The following is a 20,385-nucleotide window of genomic DNA, read 5'->3' as shown; positions in this document are numbered from 1 at the left end:
TCAATTCAAATATCATAGATCTACCGTCAGGATAACACAATATTTAGCAGTTTCTATGTTAAGGCAAACGAGCTTGGATTATAACCAAGAATCAACTCCCCAGCTAAACTGAACATACTATTTTAAGGGGAAAAGATGGACATTCCTTGAAATAGGGAACTTTCTGAAATGACCAGAGCTAGACAGAAAATTTGATCTCAGATTAAGCATAAAGAGGGTGACTGGGAGGGGCAAGTTAGGAGGGATTTAATGATGTTGACCTACTTGTATTCCTGCATGGGTAGATGATTGATACTGATAACTCATATGAAACTTCTCATTTATTAGAGCAGTTGGAAGGAGCATAGATAGACAAGGCAAAAGAGAAAACTGAATATGAAAGTATAATAGAGGAGTAGCTAGGTGGCACATATCCTAAAGTCAGAAGGACCTGAGTTTAAATCAAGCCTCAGACACTTAATACTTAGTTACCTGTGTGACGTTGGAAAAGTCATTTAACCCAGTTGCCTTCAAAAAAACAAAACAAAAAAAGGGAGTGGAATGCAGGGGTCTAGAAAAGGAAAGAGGAAAGATATATTAAAAAGATGGATTTAATGGGGGTGAAAGGTATGTACTGGGAGAAACAAAATGGGGAGGTAGAACAAGATAAATTATTTCACATAAAAGAGCCAAGAAAAACCTTTTGCAGTGGAGTAGAAGAGGAGAAAGGTGAAGGGAAATGAGTGAGTCTTATCATCAGAAAGGACTCACAGAGGAAATAGCATACATACTCAATTGGGTATAGAAATCCATCTTAATCCAGAAGGAATAAAAAAGAGAAGAAAGGAATGGGGAAAAGGGAACAGAGGAGGGGAGGGGGGTGTAGCTGATAGAACAAAGGCAAGATCATGGGAGAGAGTAGTTAGATGCCACACACTTTTGAAGAGGGACAGGGTTAAAGAAGAGAGAATAGAATTAATGGGGGGGGGGTGAATAGAATGGAAGGAAATAGCTACCATTAGCAACTGTGAGGAAAATATTGAAACAATTTTTCTGATGGACTTATGATATAGAATGCTATTCATCCCAAAGACAGAACTGATAGTATCTGAATACAGAATGAACCATACATTTTTCCCCCTCACTTTATTTTTCTGGAGCTTTCTCTTTCTTTGTGAGGGGTTATGTTGACTTTTACAATATGACTATTGTAGTAAATTTTTCTTGGCTACAAATTTTTAACCATCACCAAGTAACTTGGTTTCTCAAGGGAGTGGGGTGAAAGGAAGGGAGACAATTTGGAGCACAAGGTTATGGAAGCAAATGGATGAAACTTTCTTTTCTATGTAACTAGGGGAAAAATTTAATAACAGAATAAACTACAAAAAGAGAAAGAGTAAATCCTAAAGTGGGTTACAAGGGTAAATTATTGAAATCTCAACCCTAGAGAATCTTAAAAACTATATGCCTAAAGGCATAACCTTGGTCACAGGGCAGGTGCTAATTAAGGTAATGAACTCTTGATTTGACTTGAATATCTGATTCTACATAGAGAAAAACAGGACATTCTCTTAAATGTTTGGGGTGATGTGGTTTGTTGATTTAGGGGGATTAAACAGGGAATTAGGGAAAAAAGTATAACTGCATTAAACATTTTCACTAAAGCTGTAATTAGGTAAAATGAAACATGTGCTTACGTTTTAAAAAAAATTAAAACGAATGGAAAAACTTTGATCATAGAAAGTTACCATGATAACTTTCAAGTAAACCTTCAAGTAAAATATTAATTAGTCTCAGGCCAAGGAAGAGATCAAATATTATTTTGAAAATTAAGTCAGAGAGAGATAAAGGAAAAATTGAAAATTGAAATTGATGCAAGAAAATCATGAGAAAAACTCAGCATCTTGATAAAGGAGACATTGGGGGGGATACTGAAGAAAATATCACCTTATAAATATACTAGGAAAGAATAGGTGGCATAGAGGATAGGGCATCAGCTTTGGAGTCAGGAGGACCTGAGTTCAAATCTTACTTCAGACACTTAACACTTACTTAGCCATGTGACCTTGGACAAGTCACTTAAACCCATTACCATGCCAACCCCCCCCCAAAAAAAAACAGGCTAGATGAAATGGTAAAAGAGGAAAAAAATCAAGAATGCCTTAAAAAGCATGTTTATCAAATGTAAAAAAGGTATATAATAATTCACTGTAGGGAAACAAAAACTCCTTAAAAAAGTATATTTTGTCAATTGAAAAAGGAGGTTCAAAGGTCACTGAAGAAAATAATTTCTTAAAATTTAGAATTGAGCAGTGGAAACTAAGGACTTCATGAAAAATCAAGAAACAATAGAACAAAAAGAATGAAAATAATAGAAGAAAATTAGAAAAATATCCCATTGGCAAAACAACTGACCTGGAAAACAGATGCAGATGAGATTATTTAGATATTATTGGAATATCTGAAACCCATTCCAAAAAAAAGCCTAGATATCACCATTTAAGAAATTTTCACAGATAACTGCCCTGAAATTATAGAAATTGAAGGAATTCACTGATCAGCTCCCGAAAAAGATTCTAAAATGAGAAATCCTAACAATATTATTATAGCCAAATTCTAGAGCATCATGGTCAAGCAAAAAAAATTACACTCAGTGATAAACAATTCAAATATCATGGAGCCAGTCAGGATAACAACACATTTAGAAGTTTATACATTAAAGTTGTACACAATATGTTTCAAAAGACAAAAGTAACTGACTTTACAACCAAGAATCACCCACCCAGCAAGAACATATAATACTTCTGGGGGAAAATGGAAATTTTTTAAAAATGGATGACTTGGGGGCGGCTAGGTGGCGTAATGGATAAAGCACCGGCCTTGGAGTCCGGAGTACCTGGGTTCAATTCTGATCTCAGACACTTAATAATTACCTAGCTGTGTGGCCTTGGGCAAGCCACTTAACCCCATTTGCCTTACAAAAACGTAAAAAAAAAAGGATCACTTTCAAGCATTCTTGATGAAAAGAACAGAGCTGAATAGATTATTTTATTTTCAAATACAAGACTCAAGAGAAGCATAGAAAAAGGAAATCATAAGCAACTTCCTAAGGGTAAACTGTCCACATTCCTACATGGGAAAAATGATACTTGGAAATCATAAGAACTTTCTCGTTATTAGAGCAATTAGAAGGGAAATATTTAAACCAAAAGCATAAGTAAGAGAGAGTGAGAAAAGACAATTCTAAATGATTTCTGATGAAAATTGCTATCCATGCTCAGAGAAAGAACTGATGGTGTCTGAATATAGATTGAATATACTTAAAAAAAACACTTTATATTGCTAGAAGGTTTTCGTGGGTCCATATTTTCATTCACAACATGAGTATTATGAGAATGTTTTCTATGACTACATACAGTGTATATATATAGATAGATAGATATAGATCTATGGAATCCTTGCTTTCTTACTGTGGAAGGGAGAGAATATGGAACTCAAAGTTTTAAAAATGAATGTCAAAGATTGCTTTTACATGTAACTAGGGAAAAATGAAATACTAAATACTTATTTCATTTGTGTTTTTTTAATTAATTTATTTTTTAATCCATTGTACATGCAAATTCTGAACTTATAAAATTTCCTTCCACCTTCCCTTCCCACTCCCCTGCTCTCAGTGACGAACAGTCAGGTTGCCATTGTACATAAATATTTTTGATAAACCTGTTTATAGATTCTCATTTTTGGTATAAAGAATTAGGATTAAGTGAAAGAGATATATGTAAGAGATAATTTTTATAAATTATTGATCAGATCCTGAAGGGTTCCTTTTTGTTTTGTTTTGTTTTTCCTTCTTCTGGATTTGAATAACATTGTCCATAGCCAGTCTAAAATAGTTAACCTGGCTCTCTGAACTGCTAAGAGAATACTAAATACTCTTACAAGTTTAATTGGGAGGAGAGACAGGGTGAGAGAGAGAATAGAATAAATGGGGGGGGAATAGGATGGAGGGAAATACAGCTAGAACTGGCAATTATGGGGAAAAATTATTGAACTATTTTTCTTATGGATTTATCAAAAAGAAAGCTATCCATCCTAAAGCCAGAACTGATGCCATCTGAATACAGGCTGGAGCACATTTTTTCCCTCTCACTTTAATTTTCTGCAGTTTTCTCTTTCTTTGTGTGTGGGGGGCTTACATTTACTCTTACAACATGACTTTTGTAGTAATGTAGAAAAAATTAATTCAAAAAGTTTAATTGCAGAAACATAATAACCTTGTTTTTTATAAAAAAAACAAAGAGAAAATACTCTTTGAAAGAAGGGCAATACAGGAGTTAATTTACTTTTTTTTCAGTTGATTTGCTATAGGAGAAGTGTATTCAATATTGAGACAGAGATTAGGGGAGTGAAAATATCAGAATGTCAAATAGTGGTTCAAAATTTTGGCAAAATTAGTTGTAATTTTACAAAAAATTAATCAAAGTCAGAGAATAGCTTCATGTGACAAACAGGAATATCAAAATGACAAACACTGAAGGTCATAGAAGTCAATTTTTCTAGCCTTCTTTCTTTTGAATGGCAAACATGATTTATGGTTACAGCATATCTAGGTGAACTCTCCTTACAGGTACAATTAAATGACAAGATAGGTGCATGGTGATAGAAAAAAAGTGAAAGAAAAACACATAACAAAGTCAAAACCCAACATTTATGTGTGCCACATCTAAGGAAGAAGACTGACATTCTGGACTGAATCCAAAGAAATATAACTTATTTTGTGAGGCACCTGTAAATCAGGGTATGCTTTAAATTGGTTGAAGACAATGAAATGCTTTCAACTAAGAGAGGACTTAACAGGAACAAACAATTATCTTCAAAAAATATGGAACATTTGTCAATTGAAATTGAAGATTAAAATTGGTTTTTCTGGTCTAAGAATTAATCTGCAAGTTTGAAGGTATTTGTTCCTTTTCATAAATTGAATAGAGTATCTTGGCAGTCTTTAGAAGAAACCTCTGTGTTCTCTTTTGAGGGCTATTTCAGAGATGACTTATTCAGGAATCAGTTTGATAAGATACTTTATAAAGTCCCTTTCCAATTCAGATTCTGTGATTATGAAAATGAAATTGTAGGTTTAAAGTTTTAAGAAATCAGAAGATAATTTATTTCATCGCTTTCTTACATGGATCTTGAAAAAAAATTACAAATAAGAAAATTGAATCCCAGATTTCATTACTCATAATCACACCAGTGCTAAATACCAGAAGTGCTGTTTAAACCAAGTCATTTGATTGTAAATCTCTAGTTCTTTAAATCAATGTATCCAGTCTTTATGGAAGAATGAAAACAATGAAATCTGAGCCTGAGCACTCTGCCTCGTTCATCTTTAGTGCTCCCATAAAATAGCTGATAATATTATCATCCTTTAATTCTTCTTATAATATTCACAGTCAAATTGATGTCTAATATAGCCTCTTAGTCAAAGTAATAATCATATGTGGGAACACAGGCTATTCTAATGGACCACCACCTGGACAGTCTCAGGAAGTGGCACACCGCCCTGAGAGATAAGGTGTGCCAGAGTCCTTGGGAGCTGAACATTCTGCCCCACCGACCAAGGGCACTAGCCATAACTGTGTCTTATCACCTCCTCCTTAACCTACCCCCTTATCCTGTAATGCAAGACGCTGCACAAACACCCCACTTGTACCCCCCAAATTACCTCATTATGCTTTGTTCTACCCCAGAATACCTAACAGTATATATGTAATAGCTAAGCAGTAATAAAAGTGAGCTGGAGGCATAAGGCAGTAGTGGCTTGACTCCTTATTCTTAGCTCCCCTCCAGGAGGGAGGTCACCACTGTGAGCCCCAAGGAAGCAAGTCACAACAATCATATATCAATATAATCAAAAGCAGTTAAAAGCAGTCTCATATATATATATATATATATATATATATATATATATATATATATATATTTGCATACATACATTCACATACACATGAATATGTATATATATGTGCATAAATATGAATTATATGCTAGTAAGATGGACACTGTGTACTCTAAATAGTTAAACAACACACCTGTGTGACAGACAGTGTGAATGTACCTATTGGGAGAGGCAATTATAATCTAGCAGATCAAGAATGAATTCAATTTGTCATATAAGCTCAGCTCTGAAGGATGCAAAGGATTTTTGGATGTAGAGGTAAAGAGAAAATTCATTCTGGCTTTAGAGAGCTGCCTTTGCAAATTCTATCTCTATGGGATAAAATATCATATATGAGGAAAGTCCATAAAGTTTGTTTGGTTATAGAGTCCAGAGAGTATATTTGTAATGAGTCTGAAAAGTTAAACTGAAATAGGATTAGAAAGGGTTTTAACTGCTAATAAAATGAGATTTTATTTTATCTTAGAGGCCATAGGGAAGCACTAGAACTTACTGAGCACAGGACTGACATGTTCAGAATTATCCCTAGGTGTATCACTTTGGCAGTTATAAGGAAGATGTTTGATTTAGGCAAGGAAACCAGTTAAGAGGCTATTAGGAAAGGATACCTTGGCAGTGATGATGGACTGAAATAGAGTGTTGGATATGTGAATGAAGAGAATGTAGATCAATGGGATAGATATGGTAAAAGAATTGAAAAGGCTTACCAAATTATTAGATATGTGAGTTAAGGGTAAAGAAAGAGTCAAGTATAATGCTGAGAGACAAGAAGGAAGATGTACCCTGGTCAGAAATAGAGACAAGAATGGATGGTGAGGAATTAAAGACAAGAAATATTTTTATTGTTTTTTTAAAAAAATATTTTATTTATTTTGAGTTTTACAATTTTCCCTCCATTCTTGATTCCCTCTCCCCACCCCTCATAGAAGACATTTTGTTAGTGTTTCCTTTGGTTACATGTTATACTTTGATCTCAGTTGAATGTGATGACAGAGAAATCATCTCCTTAAGGAAGAAAAATAAAGTATGAGATAGTAAAATTTCATAATGATATATATATATACCACAGTTTGTTAAGCCATTCTCAAATTGAAGGATATTCACTTAATTTCCAATTTTTTTGCCACTATTAACAGGGTATCATTTCTTCAGTGTACAGACCCAGTAGTGGTATTGCTGGATCAAAGGGTATGTACATTTTTGTTGCCCTTTGGGCATAATCCCAAATTGCTCTCTAGTAAATTTAGATGAGTTCACAGCTCCACCAACAATGCATTAGTGACCTAGATTTCCCCCATCCCTTCCAACACTGATCCTTGTCCCTTCTAGTCAAATTGGCCAGTGTGAGAGATGTGAGGTAGTATCTCAGAGATGCTTTAATTTGCATTTCTCTAATAAGTAATGATTTGGAGCAATTTGTCATATGACTATGGATTGCTTTGATTTCCTGATCTGCCTTTGCATATCCTTTGACCACTTGCCAGTTGGGGAATGGCTTGTTTTTTTTGAAAATTTGACTCATTCTTTGTATATTTTAGAAATGATTCCTTTGTCAGAAATACTAGTTGCAAAAATTCTTTCAAAATTTAGTACATTTCTTTTGATCTTGGTTACAGTGGTTTTGTCTGTGCAAAAGCTTTTAATTTGATGTAGTCAAAATTATCTAGTTTCTTTTTAATTATGTTTTCTATCTCTTCATTGGTCATAAACTGTTTCCCTTTCCATAGATTTGACAGGTAAACTATTACTTGATCTTCTAGTTTGCTTATAATATAGTTTTTATGTCTGAATCCTGTATCCATTTGGATCTTATCTTGGTATAGGGTATGATGTGTTGATCTAATCTGAGTTTCTTCAATACTAACTTCCAATTTTCCAAACAGTTTTTATTGAAGAGAGAGTTCTTATCCCAATAGCTGGATTCTTTGAGTTTATCAAACAGCAAATTACTATAATCATTTCGTACTATTGCACCTAGTCTATTTAATTGATACATGACTCTACTTCTTAGCAAATACCAGACAGTTTTGAGGACTGATGCTTTATAATATAATTTTAGATCTCGTAAGGCTATGCCACCTTCTTTTGCACATTTTTCATTGAATCCCTGGAAATTCTTGACTTTATTTCTCCATATAAATTGGCTTACAACTTTTTTCTAAGAAATTAATGCAATTTTTTTTTTAATTTTGATTGGTAGGGAACTAAACAAGTAGTTCAGTTTTAGTAGAATTGTCATTTTTATTATATTAGCTTGACCTATCCATGAACAGTTGATGTTTGCCCAGTTACTTAAATCTGATTTTATTTGTATGAGAAGTGTTTTGCAATTGTTTTCAAAAAGTTTTTGAGTCTGCCTTGGAAGGTAGACTCCCAGGTATTTTACTTTGCCTGAGGTTACTTTGAATGGGATTTCTCCTTCTAGGTCTTTCTGCTGTATCTTGCTAGTCATCTATAGATATGTTGAGGATTTATGAGACTTTATTTTATATCTTGCTACTTTGCTAAAGTTGCTAATTATTTCTAGTAATTTTTAGATGACTTTTTGGGATTGTCTAGGTATACCATCATGTCATCTGCAAAGAGTAAGAGTTTTGTCTCTTCCTTCCCAATTCTAAGTCCTTCAATTCCTTTTTCTTCTCGTATTGCTGAAGCTAGCATTTCTAATAGGATATTGAATAGTAGTGGTGATACTGGTTATCCTTGTTTCACCCCTGATTTTATTGGGAATGCCTCAAGCCTATCCGCATTGAATATAATGCTTGTTGATGGTTTCAGATAGATACTGCTTATTATTCTAAGGAACAAACCATTTATTCCTACAGTCTCTAGTGTTTTTTTTATTAGGAATGGGTGCCGTATTTTATCAAAAGCCTTTTCAACATCTATTTATGTGATCATATGATTTCTGATAGGTATGTTATTGATACAATTAATTATGCTATCAGTTTTCCTAACATTGAACCAACTCTTCATCCCTGGGATAAATTCTACTTGTTCATAATGTATTATCCTAGTGTTAACTTGTTGTAATTGTTTTGCTAAGGTTTTAATTAATATTTTTGCATCTATATTCCTCAGGGAGATAGGTCTATAATTTTCTTTCTCTGTTTTAACTCTTCCTGGTTTAGGTACCAGCACCATATTGCTGTCATAGAAGGAGTTAGGCAGAGTTCTATCTTGACCTATTTTTCAAAAGAGTTTATATATATATTGGAACCAAATGTTCCTTATTTGTTTGATAGAATTCATTTGTGATTCCATCTGGCCTGGATATTTTTTCTTAGGGATTTCTATGATGGCTTGTTGAATTTCTTTTTTCTGAGATAGAGTTATTTAGATTTTTAATTTTCTCTTCATTTAATCTGGGCAACTTATATTTTTCAAATATTCATCCATTGCACTTATATTGTCAAATTTATTGGCATAGAGTTGGGCAAAATAATTCCCAAATTATTACTTTAATTTCTTCTTCATTGGTGGTGAGTTCACCTTTTTCATTTATTATACTAGCATTTTTTCCTTCTTTCTTTTTTTAATCAAATTGACCAGAGTTCATAGTGATTGAATTTCTTAGCCATTATGGAAAGGAGAGGTTTTTCTTTAAACTAGGCTAAAATGTAGGATTTTGAAAGAAAAATACTACAAATTAATATTAATAATCAAATTATTTAGGTTTAATATTAATGATAGTTTTGTTCTTTGAATGATTCAGAGAATTTTCTTGTGAAACCACATAGTTCTTATTCCTTTTATCTAACAGCTTATTTATGACTGTAATTTCTATTCCTAGAATTGGTTATATGGTTATCTATTCCCTATTTCCCCCACTGTATTATTTAATTTTTTATTTATCATTTATTTTCATAAATTTTATTATAACTATATAATAATACATGAAAATTCTGAAATTTGCTTTTACATTTATCTTTCCTTTGAATTTCTGATATTTTTGATTTCTTTGCTCACCTTTTTATTCATTTCACTATTCACTGATTTTTCTTTATATGTAATATATATAGGATTTATTTATAATTGTAATTATTATTTTGCTAGACTTTATTTAATTCCTTTCCTATTTGTAATTTCTTCTTACTGATATAGTATGCACCATCCTTATCTAGTTCTTGAAGGCCAGATATTTTACAATGATTAGGAGTGTATATGAGGCAGCAGGATTTAGGCTCTCTATAGACTGCTCTAGTCTCCATTAAATGAATAAATAATATTTCTGCAAGTGTTGGGGTAGGCCCCCTGTACACCAGGTCCATTTAACCACTTTCATTCTGAGTAATTTTTACAAAGAAAAATTTACTTCAAAAGGTATATTCATGTGTGTATAGTATGTGTTTATGTGAGTGTATATGTGAGTAATTTCTCTATTCTCCAGGGTATGGAAATTTATTCTTTTTTTTTATTAAAATACTGAATTTATTTCACATGTATACTTTGTCTCCCCCACCATTTCCATTTGTCTGACCACCACTACTACTATGCCCTATCATAACATTCCATACATACTTAAATGAAGCAAAGGGTGGAGTTCCATCTTTGAAAACTAAACAGGCATTTTGGACAACACATTCTTGGCAAAGTAATCTGGAAGACATTTATCAGACATGGTAGGGAAAGTTCTCATTCTGCATTATAAAAATGACAGCCAGATATCAACTGTTACAGAAATAAGATGGAAAATTTTAACAAACTGTTCAAACTTATTTTCTTAAAGAGATTTCCTCCACAGCTAGAGATCTTGAATAGCCTCCTGATCAGACATCCAGAAGCAATTCTTTACATAGTTGATGAATTTGCCTTCCACTTTTGGGAGGGAACCACCCTTTTCAATGCTTGCTTGCATTTTTGCTTTAATATCCTCTAGGGAAGTAGGTCCTTTGGGAGTCTTGGGAGTCTTGTCTTGCTTTTTGAAGGATTCTTGACGTTTTGATTTTGGTGTAGACAGCTTTGAAGCTTTTCCATTCTGGTTTGATTTTTGTGCATTTTTTGCAGCAGTATCACGAACAGATTTCTTCACTAGAGGGGTCTTTTCTTCACTTTCTTCATCTTCAAAGTCATCATCATCATCATCATCATCTTCTTCATCATCTTCTTCATCTTCTTCAGACAGTTTTACCTTTTTCTGTGGAACCTTGCTACCAACTCCAGGAGCTGATCGTTTGCCAGACATATTCAAGAGTTTCATATCATCTTCCTCTTCATCATCAGATTCTGCATCTTCCTCCAGTGCTACTAGGTGCTGGCCACTCACGTGTACAGGTCCTGAACCACACTTCAAACCTCAATACTACTGGTGGTGTACTCTCAAAGCCACCTAGAGAAATTGTAGGCTGCACAGACATTTTCAAAGATGCCAGTGTTACTTTAATTGGGTTGCCTTCATAGTTCAGTGCCTCTGCTTCAACAATATGCAATTCATCCTTTGCACCAGCCCCTAAACTCACGGTCCTCAATGACAACTGGTGTTCATTTTCATCATTGTCTACCTTAAATTGGTAATCTTTGACAGCCTTTAGTTCACAACCGAAGAGGAAATTCTGGGGCCGGAGGGGGCTCATATCCATTTCCATCAAGTCCTCCATCTGGGCAGCGATACAGAGGAGCGCGGAGACGTGCGTGGAGGAGGACAGGGCGGCCGGGCGGATGGGCTCGAGCTCCCGAGGGGCTCCGCTCAGGACGGAATCGCATGGAGCAGAAATTTATTCTTAATTGAAATTAATGATATCAAATAACCTGGATTGCATTTAGGATTTTTCAGTAGAATCAGTGCCTTCTCTTCCTCTTTTTGCACCTCATGTTCTAAGATTCTTAAATCTCTTCTAGAATCTCTACCTACACCAACATTAATCATATCAAACAAGTATTTTCTTTCATATAAGGAAGAGGGAAGAGATTATAAGTAATAACAATAATGGTGAACATTGAGGAGCAATTTTACCCTACTGCATGAGCTGTTAGTGATGGTCAATAGGATTAGTTGTTTGAGATAAGCTCTCTTCTGAAGAGAGAAGAAACTGTGCATAGAAATATTGTTTGATTAAATCTATCTCTAAAAGGCAAATGAGGGGAGAAAACGATATTTCTTCCAACAGTCCTATCATTTTACAAATACTTTTTGTCATTTCTGGGGGTATGGAAGATAGGTAGGGCTTTTATCCTCTTCATCTAATTCATCACCTAAAATAAAATTTCATGAGCTTGTGGATGAAGAGGTAAAGGATTCTGCAACCCACAGGAATCCCTTTCAATGTTTCCTCTCATAGAGTGTTGAGCAAGAATGACTATTCATTGTTTCCCAGCTTCTGTTTCTCAAAGAAAGTTTCTAAAACACAATCCCAGAAAGTCAAGTTCCAAAGATATTCAGTAACTGTTGAACTCTAGAATGGCATCTGCCTAACTCTCATCTCTGACAGTTCAATCCAGATAAGGAGTATGAAAATCAGATCTGTATAAACATTTGATCACAATTTAACCTTTTCAAATATCTCAAATTTCTCTATATTTTTCTTGTGTCTTCTAGTTGCAAACATTCTCACCAGATATCATTTACTCAACAACAATCTTCTTGTAGGGGAGTTTTTCCTTTGGTGCATGACTAGATGGATCAGTACCTTTAAAGTAGACTGTTTTAAAAAATATTTAGGGATCAAGTGTGAGTGACATATAAGTTCTGATGAATACGATGATCCAAGAAAATTATGAAGGACTTGTGAGGAAAAATATTATCCAATTCCAGAGAAAGAATTGATGGAATCTGAATGAAGACTGATGAACATTTGTTAACTTATTTTTCTAAGATTTTTTCCAACATAACTAATATGGAAATAAGCTTTGCTTGATTTCATATGCATAATTGGTATTACTTTTCTACCTTCTTAATAGGAGTGTTGATGGAGGAAAAGAATATAGAACTCATTTTTTAAAAAATTAATGTTAAAAAAATAAACAATAAATTTAAAAATAAAAGAAATATTCAGGGTCTTTTAACTGTATTACTTTCTGACTACTGCAGTTAATCAGTTTCTTCAAAAGCTATTATTAGGACACATAGATTTTGTTTAGTTTGTCTGTTGACATTGAAAGTTGAAACCTTATTAACTAATCCATATTCCAAAAACAAGTTGGGCCAAAATGAAATCAATCAATTACAAAATCTATTTTTAACAAAGGACATCTATATAAAACACAATGCTTCATTGAAACACTATTAAGTACTGAATGATTGTCCCATTTAAATAAATAAAAACAGGACACATTTTAATATTACATTACTGAATAATGATTATTATATTCACTGTTTATAAATTTTGTGATATATTAATTTTGCTACTTCTAAATATATATATTTATTTTACTAATATTTAAAAATGTTTTAATTAAATTAATTTTAAGTAAGTGATTCAACTATCATGTTGACTTCTAAATCTATATTTGGAATACATACAAATATGTATCTATATATAGCTACAGAGATGATATTGGATCTCTAGGACATTGTACTAAGTAACACAGTGTTCTAGATATACTGTGGAACAACTCCTATAGAGATGCAGTCTGGTAATTGCTCCTACAGATATTACAGCCAGAATTACTGACAAGCCAATAAAGCAAGTTATTGCTAGCAAAGACCTGGAATTGTCAAATGCTTCAACATAAGAACCTAATAGAACTTTATTAATGGAAATAATGTTAAAGAAGAGGCAGTGACTATTGGCTTGTTGTTACACCCTAAGGACCATGGGACATTTCCCTATGAGTTGTAGTTGAAACCTTTAATGTGTTGTCATCCTAATTACAATGTGAACTTTTTGAGAGAAAGGACTGACTTATTTTTCCATTTGTATCCCCAGTGCTTAGCATATTTACTCTAAACATTTGCTAATAAATGCAGTTATTTATTCTTACCTATTTTATAAATGATGATTAACTATTTAAAGGCAATATTTTGAAATGATGGTTGGTATAAGAAGCAATTGTATGTACCATAAAATCTGTTCTTTGACCTCTCATTTGATTGATTATAAAAATTGTGTATGAGTCACCTACCCCCATTAATTTAGCATGAATAATATAGCAGACAGTCAACCAGCCACCTAGTACTTACTAGTTATTATCTTTATTTGATTCCAGAGATAATAGGGAGTTGATTTTTTATTAGGGAATGAAACCTTGCCCCTGAGTTTTAGGATGATAAGTTTTATAAAGTAAAGAAGGATGAATTAGAATGGGAGAGTCTTGATCAATCTATTTATCTATCTATCTATCTATCTATCTATCTATCTATCTATCTATCTAGACAAGGAAAACCAACTAGAAAGCTACTACAGTAGTCCAGGTGGGAGATAATGAGACCTGAACCAGAGTGGTAACAGTATCAGGAGAAGGGAGATACATAAAAGATAATATAAAGGTAGAAACAGCAGAACTTGACAAATGATCAGATACGGTGATCAGATGAGAATGAGGAATCAAGGCTGATACCTAATTTTCAGCCTGGGTATTAGGAGTATAATGGTATGTTCAATTAGTAACAGGGCAGTAAGGAAGAGGGGAAAATTTGGAGGAGGGAATAGTGAGTTCAGTTTTAGATATATTGAGATTAAGATGTCTATAGAACACCCAGTTCAAGATAGTTGGGGATGTGAAAATGAGAAAAAGGTTAGTCCTGAGACTTTGATTTGAAAACACTGGAACTTATTAGTTATATTAGCAAGGTCATGCTACATAACCTCTTGGAATTTCAATTTCCTCATCTAAAAATTTTAGAAAATGTGAATTATAAAGACTATTATGAAGACTATGATCTTAAAAGAGAGGGGAAAGGTCAATTTTTTTAAACTGTACCCTCTAAACTATTATATTAATGAAAATTATTGTTAGATATAAGACTGCCTTACAGCAGTATCAGTTTAAGTAGGTTGCTGAATAACAACAACAAGAATTGGTATGAAATAATAACAAGGAAATATATAGTCAGAAAAAAGAGGTTGCACTTGATAAAACAGTAAAAGGAAAGAAAAATGAGTGACTAAGTAATATAATGGCACTGATGAATACTAATGAAATACCTGCCATCTTTTCAAGTTTTCATCAGATAGCTAAAGTTTCATAAGTTATTTACTCACATTGGTTCTTCTTTTACCTTATCTTCTGACTTACGAATCCCTTGCATTCTAACTGTAAACTTCATGACTAGTGAAAATTCATCTCTTACTGATCAACAGTGATACCCTACTAAGCCCAATACTCTTTATTTCTTAATTACCAATTTTCTTGACAGCTTTTATGTGCTATTATTTCCTGGATTAGTGATACTGATTTCTCATTATTTTACTTTAACTAAATGACTGATATTTCTTAGTATCCATTCCTGAATAATCTTTTAGCACTTATGTGCAAGTCCCCATCAAGTCTAGGCATTCCCTCATGATGTCATTGGTCCTCTTCAAGAACAAAGGATGAACAACATCAAAAATATAAATTCTATCCTACTTTTTACTCTTCCCCTTTGAAATCTCAACTACTCCCTTGGTTTGATTCCTCAGTTTCATATTTGTGATTCATATACACACACATAGAGACATATATGTGTGTATATATATATATATATATACATATATATATACATATGCATATATATGTTTATATATAGATATAGATAGATCAATTAGGATATAGATATACATCCTGAACACCAATATCTTTTGTCAAATGTCTTTTAAATACCTGAAATTGAGTTCAATTGAATATAGCATTTTCCTATCATAAATAGTACTCATTATGTCCCCTGACCTTTTTCTCTTCTAAAAGTTCTTTCTTTTTTTTGCAAATTATTGTCCACATCATCTTCCCAATCACCTAGGTCCATAATCTTGAAGTAACACTTCATTATTTCCTTTCTTTAATCTCCCATATTTCATCATTTAACTTGCATTAACTATGCATTCTACATCCACAACATTGTTCATATCAAATTCTTTTTTGCTTTGCTTTCCTTACCTTCTCCTTATTCAAAACTTTATCATCTCAAGTTCAAATTATTATAATAACTTCACAATAAAGCTGTCTGTCTCATCCCTTTCCCCTTTCCCAGTTCAACTTTTACAAACTTAATAAACTCAGGTCTAGACATGTCATTACCCAGTTCAAAAGAGTTTTTCTTTTGGATAAAATAAAATCTCCTTATCCTGACTTTTAAGGTCCTGTATGTTTTATCTGTAACATATTTTTGAAAACTTATTAACATTTCCCTCTATGCAAATTACATTCCAACTATTATAGACTGACAATTGCTGCCTGAATAGGGCATTATATCTTTCATCTCTGTGTATTCATATAAACATCACATGTATCTCAGATTTCTCAAAGATCCAAATATAAGTGGAGCATAAACACTCAATATAATTAATTTTATTTATTTATTCATTGATAGACTTTTGTGCTATAAACTTTAAATAAAGATTGAATTATAAGTGACTTTAAAATATAACAGGCTTCAAGAATTACTTCTATTCAGTTCTTTTTTAGGGGAAGAATTGTCAAAGTATCATTTGATGAAGTTACTATGTTTTTTTTAAAAACCTATATTTTTAATGCAAAACTCATCAATTTGTCTTTTGTAATCTAATATTGAATAAAAATTCAACTTTCTAATCTCATAAATCTAATCATTTTCCAATACATATCTTTTATATTTAAAAAAGATCATTAACTCAGTATTATCTTCCATTATTCCCATTAAACTACTGGGGTATAACATAAGATACTATATATATTTTAGAGCCTGAAAATAGGAATTAGCACCATACTGTGTACATCATTTTGATTCAGCCACTGAGTGAGTGCAGTAGAGCTGCATTTATTACTTAAGCAATCACTATACTTTTTCAAACTACCAGATACAGATACTGGGTTACACCTGAGGACCACTTAACTGCAGAGGTTTTATTCCAATGATGCTACCCACCAGGAAAATAAATTTCTCTTTAATAATACAATCTATGTTCTGACTGACTTCTCTGTAACTTTTATCTTACTCTTATTATTATTACTTTAAATTATAGAGTATTCATATAATGGTCCATGTTTCCATAGTAATTTCTATTTTATAAAGCCCTGTCCTCCCTTTCTCCCTTCCTTGTTCCCATTCAAAAAACATCATATGAGTTAATTTGTGTCCTTATTTACAGAAAAGAAAACTGAACGATATAGCCAGAAAAGTGTCATTTTTTCACAGTCACTCCTATTGAATAACCAAGTCAAGCCAGGAACCCATATCACCTCATCAGAATCTAATTTTCTTCCCACTACCCAAAACTACCTTGCTTCTCCTTGTATTCTTTTTTTGTTTTAAAAATTATTTATTTATTTTCATCCATTAGTACATGCGTATTTCAAAGTTACAAAATTTCCCTCCACCCCCTTCCCCTCACCAGGGAACAGTCAGGTTAGCATTTTACATACATATTTTGTAGAACGTTTTTATAAATTAGTAAATTTTGGCATGTGGGATTAGGATTAAGGGAAAGAGATACAGAAGAGATAATTTTTATAAAGTGTTCATCAAATCTGGGAGAGTTTTTTTTCTGTGTGTTTTGTTTTGTATTTCTTTCTATGGTTGGGGATAATATAGTCCATAACTGGTCAAATAGAGTTGTTCTAACTCTCTGGACTGTCGAGAGGAGCTGCTTCCATACAGGTTGTTCATCTCATAATGTTGTTATTAATGTTGTTGATAGTTCTATATCCTTCACTTAGCATCAGATCCTTTAAGTCATTCCATGTTCTCTAGAGTCTGACCATTTATGGTTTCTTATAGAACAAGAGTATTCCATAGTATTCATGTACCATAATTTGTTTAGCCATTCCCCATTTATTGTCCATACCCTTGCTACTACAAAAAAGACCTGCTACAAATATTTTGTAATACATGAGACTTCTCCCATTTTTTATGATTTCTTCTGGATATAGGCCTAGAATTGGAATTGCTGGGTCAAAGGGTATGAACAGTTTTATTGTTCTTTAGGCACAATTCCATATTGCTTTCCAGAAAGATTAGATCCATTCACAACTCCACCAGCAACACATCAATGCCCCAATCTTCCACAACTTCTCCAATATGAATCAACTTTCCTTTTTCTCATCTTGGTCAATCTGAGAGGTGTGAAATAATACCTTACAGTTGTTTTAATTTTCATTTCTCTGAGCAATAGTGATTTGGAGCATTTTTCTCATATGATTATGTATATAGCTTTTATTTCTTCATTTGATAACTGTCTGTTCACCATTTATCAATTGGGGAATGTCTTGTGATCTTATAAATTTGATGCAGTTCTCTATATTTTAGAAATGAGACTTTTTTAGAACTCCTGGTTGTGAAGATTGTTTCCCAGATTTCTGCTTTCTTTCTAATTTTGGCAGGATTGATTTTACTAGTACAAAACCTTTTTAATTTAATTCAGTCAAAATTATTCATTTTGCAGCTTGTGCTTTAATTCTTGTTTGATCATAAATTTATACCTTTTCCATGGATTATATAGATAGAGTATTTTTTGGTCTATTAATTTTTCTATGGGGTCACTATTTATGTCTAAATCCTGTATCCATTTTGACCTTATTTTGGTATTCTCAATAGTCCTAATTTTTTGTTAGAAAGTGAGAAAAAACAAAACCCAATTAATAATAATAATAATAATAATAATAATAATAAACATAAATACTAAGGAACAGCGAGATGCTATCAAGTTTTGTTTTACCTGTATTTTTGACAAGACAATGAGGTTAAGTGACTTACACAAGGTCACACAGTTAAGTAATTATTAAGTGTCTGAGACCAGATTTGAACCCAGGTTGAGCTACTCCAAAGCAGGTACTCTATCTACTACACTATCTAGCTGCCCCATACTTACATATTTTGAATAAGTTTTTAAGTTGGAGTCTAAGATCATAGAAAGCTTATATGCTTGCATATTTTTGTTTTGAAAATGAGCCAACAAATAAACAATGTAATAGTTCCCTCCCCTAACTTTAACCTAGAAGTAAAGAGGAGCTAAAATGACTCAGCTGATGTAACAATTGATTTTTGATTTCTTGGTTAGTTTTTCAAATACAGGAGCATGCTTGGAGTTCTTTATTACAGTCCTTTTTGCCTTTCCCTAATTTAAAAAAAAAGACAGTCAAAGCCTGTTGAAATAATTGTATTTCTATGAGTCATTTATTTCTTGGATCATCTTCTGATTTCATAATCTCCTCATTTACAAACATCTATAGGTTTGGTTATAGAAAGATTATTGCACTTAGAGTCACAAATGAAAGTTGAATGGGGGAAAGTCTTTTTCCTTCTTCAGATTTCAGTTTATTCTCCTCTTAAAAGATGATCATTTCATTAAAACCAAACTAGATAATTTTGATTACCTTAAATTAAAAAAGCTTTTGCACAGACAAAACCACTGTAAACAATATCAAAAGAAATATAGTAAATTGGGAAACAATGTTTACAAGTAGTATTTCTGATAAAGGACTCATTTCTAAAACATACAGAGAACTAAGTCAAATTTTCAAAAAAAAAGCCATTCCCCAGTTGACAAATGGTCAAAGGATATGCAAAAGCAATTTACAGCTGAAGAAATCAAAGCGATCCATAGTCATATGAAAAATTGCTCTAAATCATTACTTCTTAGAGAAATGCAAATTAAAGCATCTCTGAGATACAACTTCACACCTCTAAGACTGGCCAATATGACCAGAAAGGGCAATGATCAATATTGAAAGGGATGTGGGAAATCTGGGATACTAATACATTGTTGGTGGAACTGTGAAATCATCCAAACTTTCTGGAGAGCAATTTGGAATTACACCAAAAGGGCAACAAAAATATGCATACCCTTTGATCCAGCAATACCACTATTGGTCTATTCCCTGGGCATATACCCTGAAGAGATTATGAAAAATGGTAAAAACATCACTTGTAAAAAATTATTCATAGCAACTCTGTTTGTGTTAGCAAGGACTTGGAAATTAAGCAAATGTCCTCCAAGTAGGGAATGACTTAACAAACTGTGATATGTGTATATCACAGAACACTATTCTTCTATTAGAAACCAGGAGGGATGAGAATTCAGGGAAGCCTGGAAGGATTTGCATGAGCTGATGCTGAGCAAGATGAGCAGAACCAGAAAAACATTGTATACCCTAACAGCAACATGGGGGTGATGATCAATCTTGATGGACTTGCTCATTCCATCAGTGTAACAACCAGGAACAATCCTGGGGTATATGTGCTAGAGAATACCATCTGTATCCAGAGAAAGAATTGTGAAGTTTCAACAAAGTCCAAAGACTATTACCTTCAATTTAGGAAAAAAAAACATTATTATGGAATTTTTCTATCTTGGATACCTAAACCAAGAAGAGTTAAACAAAGACAATTATAGACC

General features: G+C 32.9%; 1 pseudogene; it reads right to left on the bottom strand.

Moving 5' to 3' along the window:
* Nucleotides 1–10,359: 10,359 nt before the first annotated feature.
* Nucleotides 10,360–11,582, bottom strand: LOC141515025 (nucleophosmin pseudogene; annotated as a pseudogene).
* Between the last annotated feature and the right edge of the window lie 8,803 nt (nt 11,583–20,385).

Source organism: Macrotis lagotis, chromosome 1, assembly GCF_037893015.1.
Source record: "Macrotis lagotis isolate mMagLag1 chromosome 1, bilby.v1.9.chrom.fasta, whole genome shotgun sequence".
NCBI classification, from domain to species: Eukaryota; Metazoa; Chordata; class Mammalia; order Peramelemorphia; family Peramelidae; genus Macrotis; species Macrotis lagotis.
This window is presented reverse-complemented; position numbering and strand designations above follow the sequence as displayed.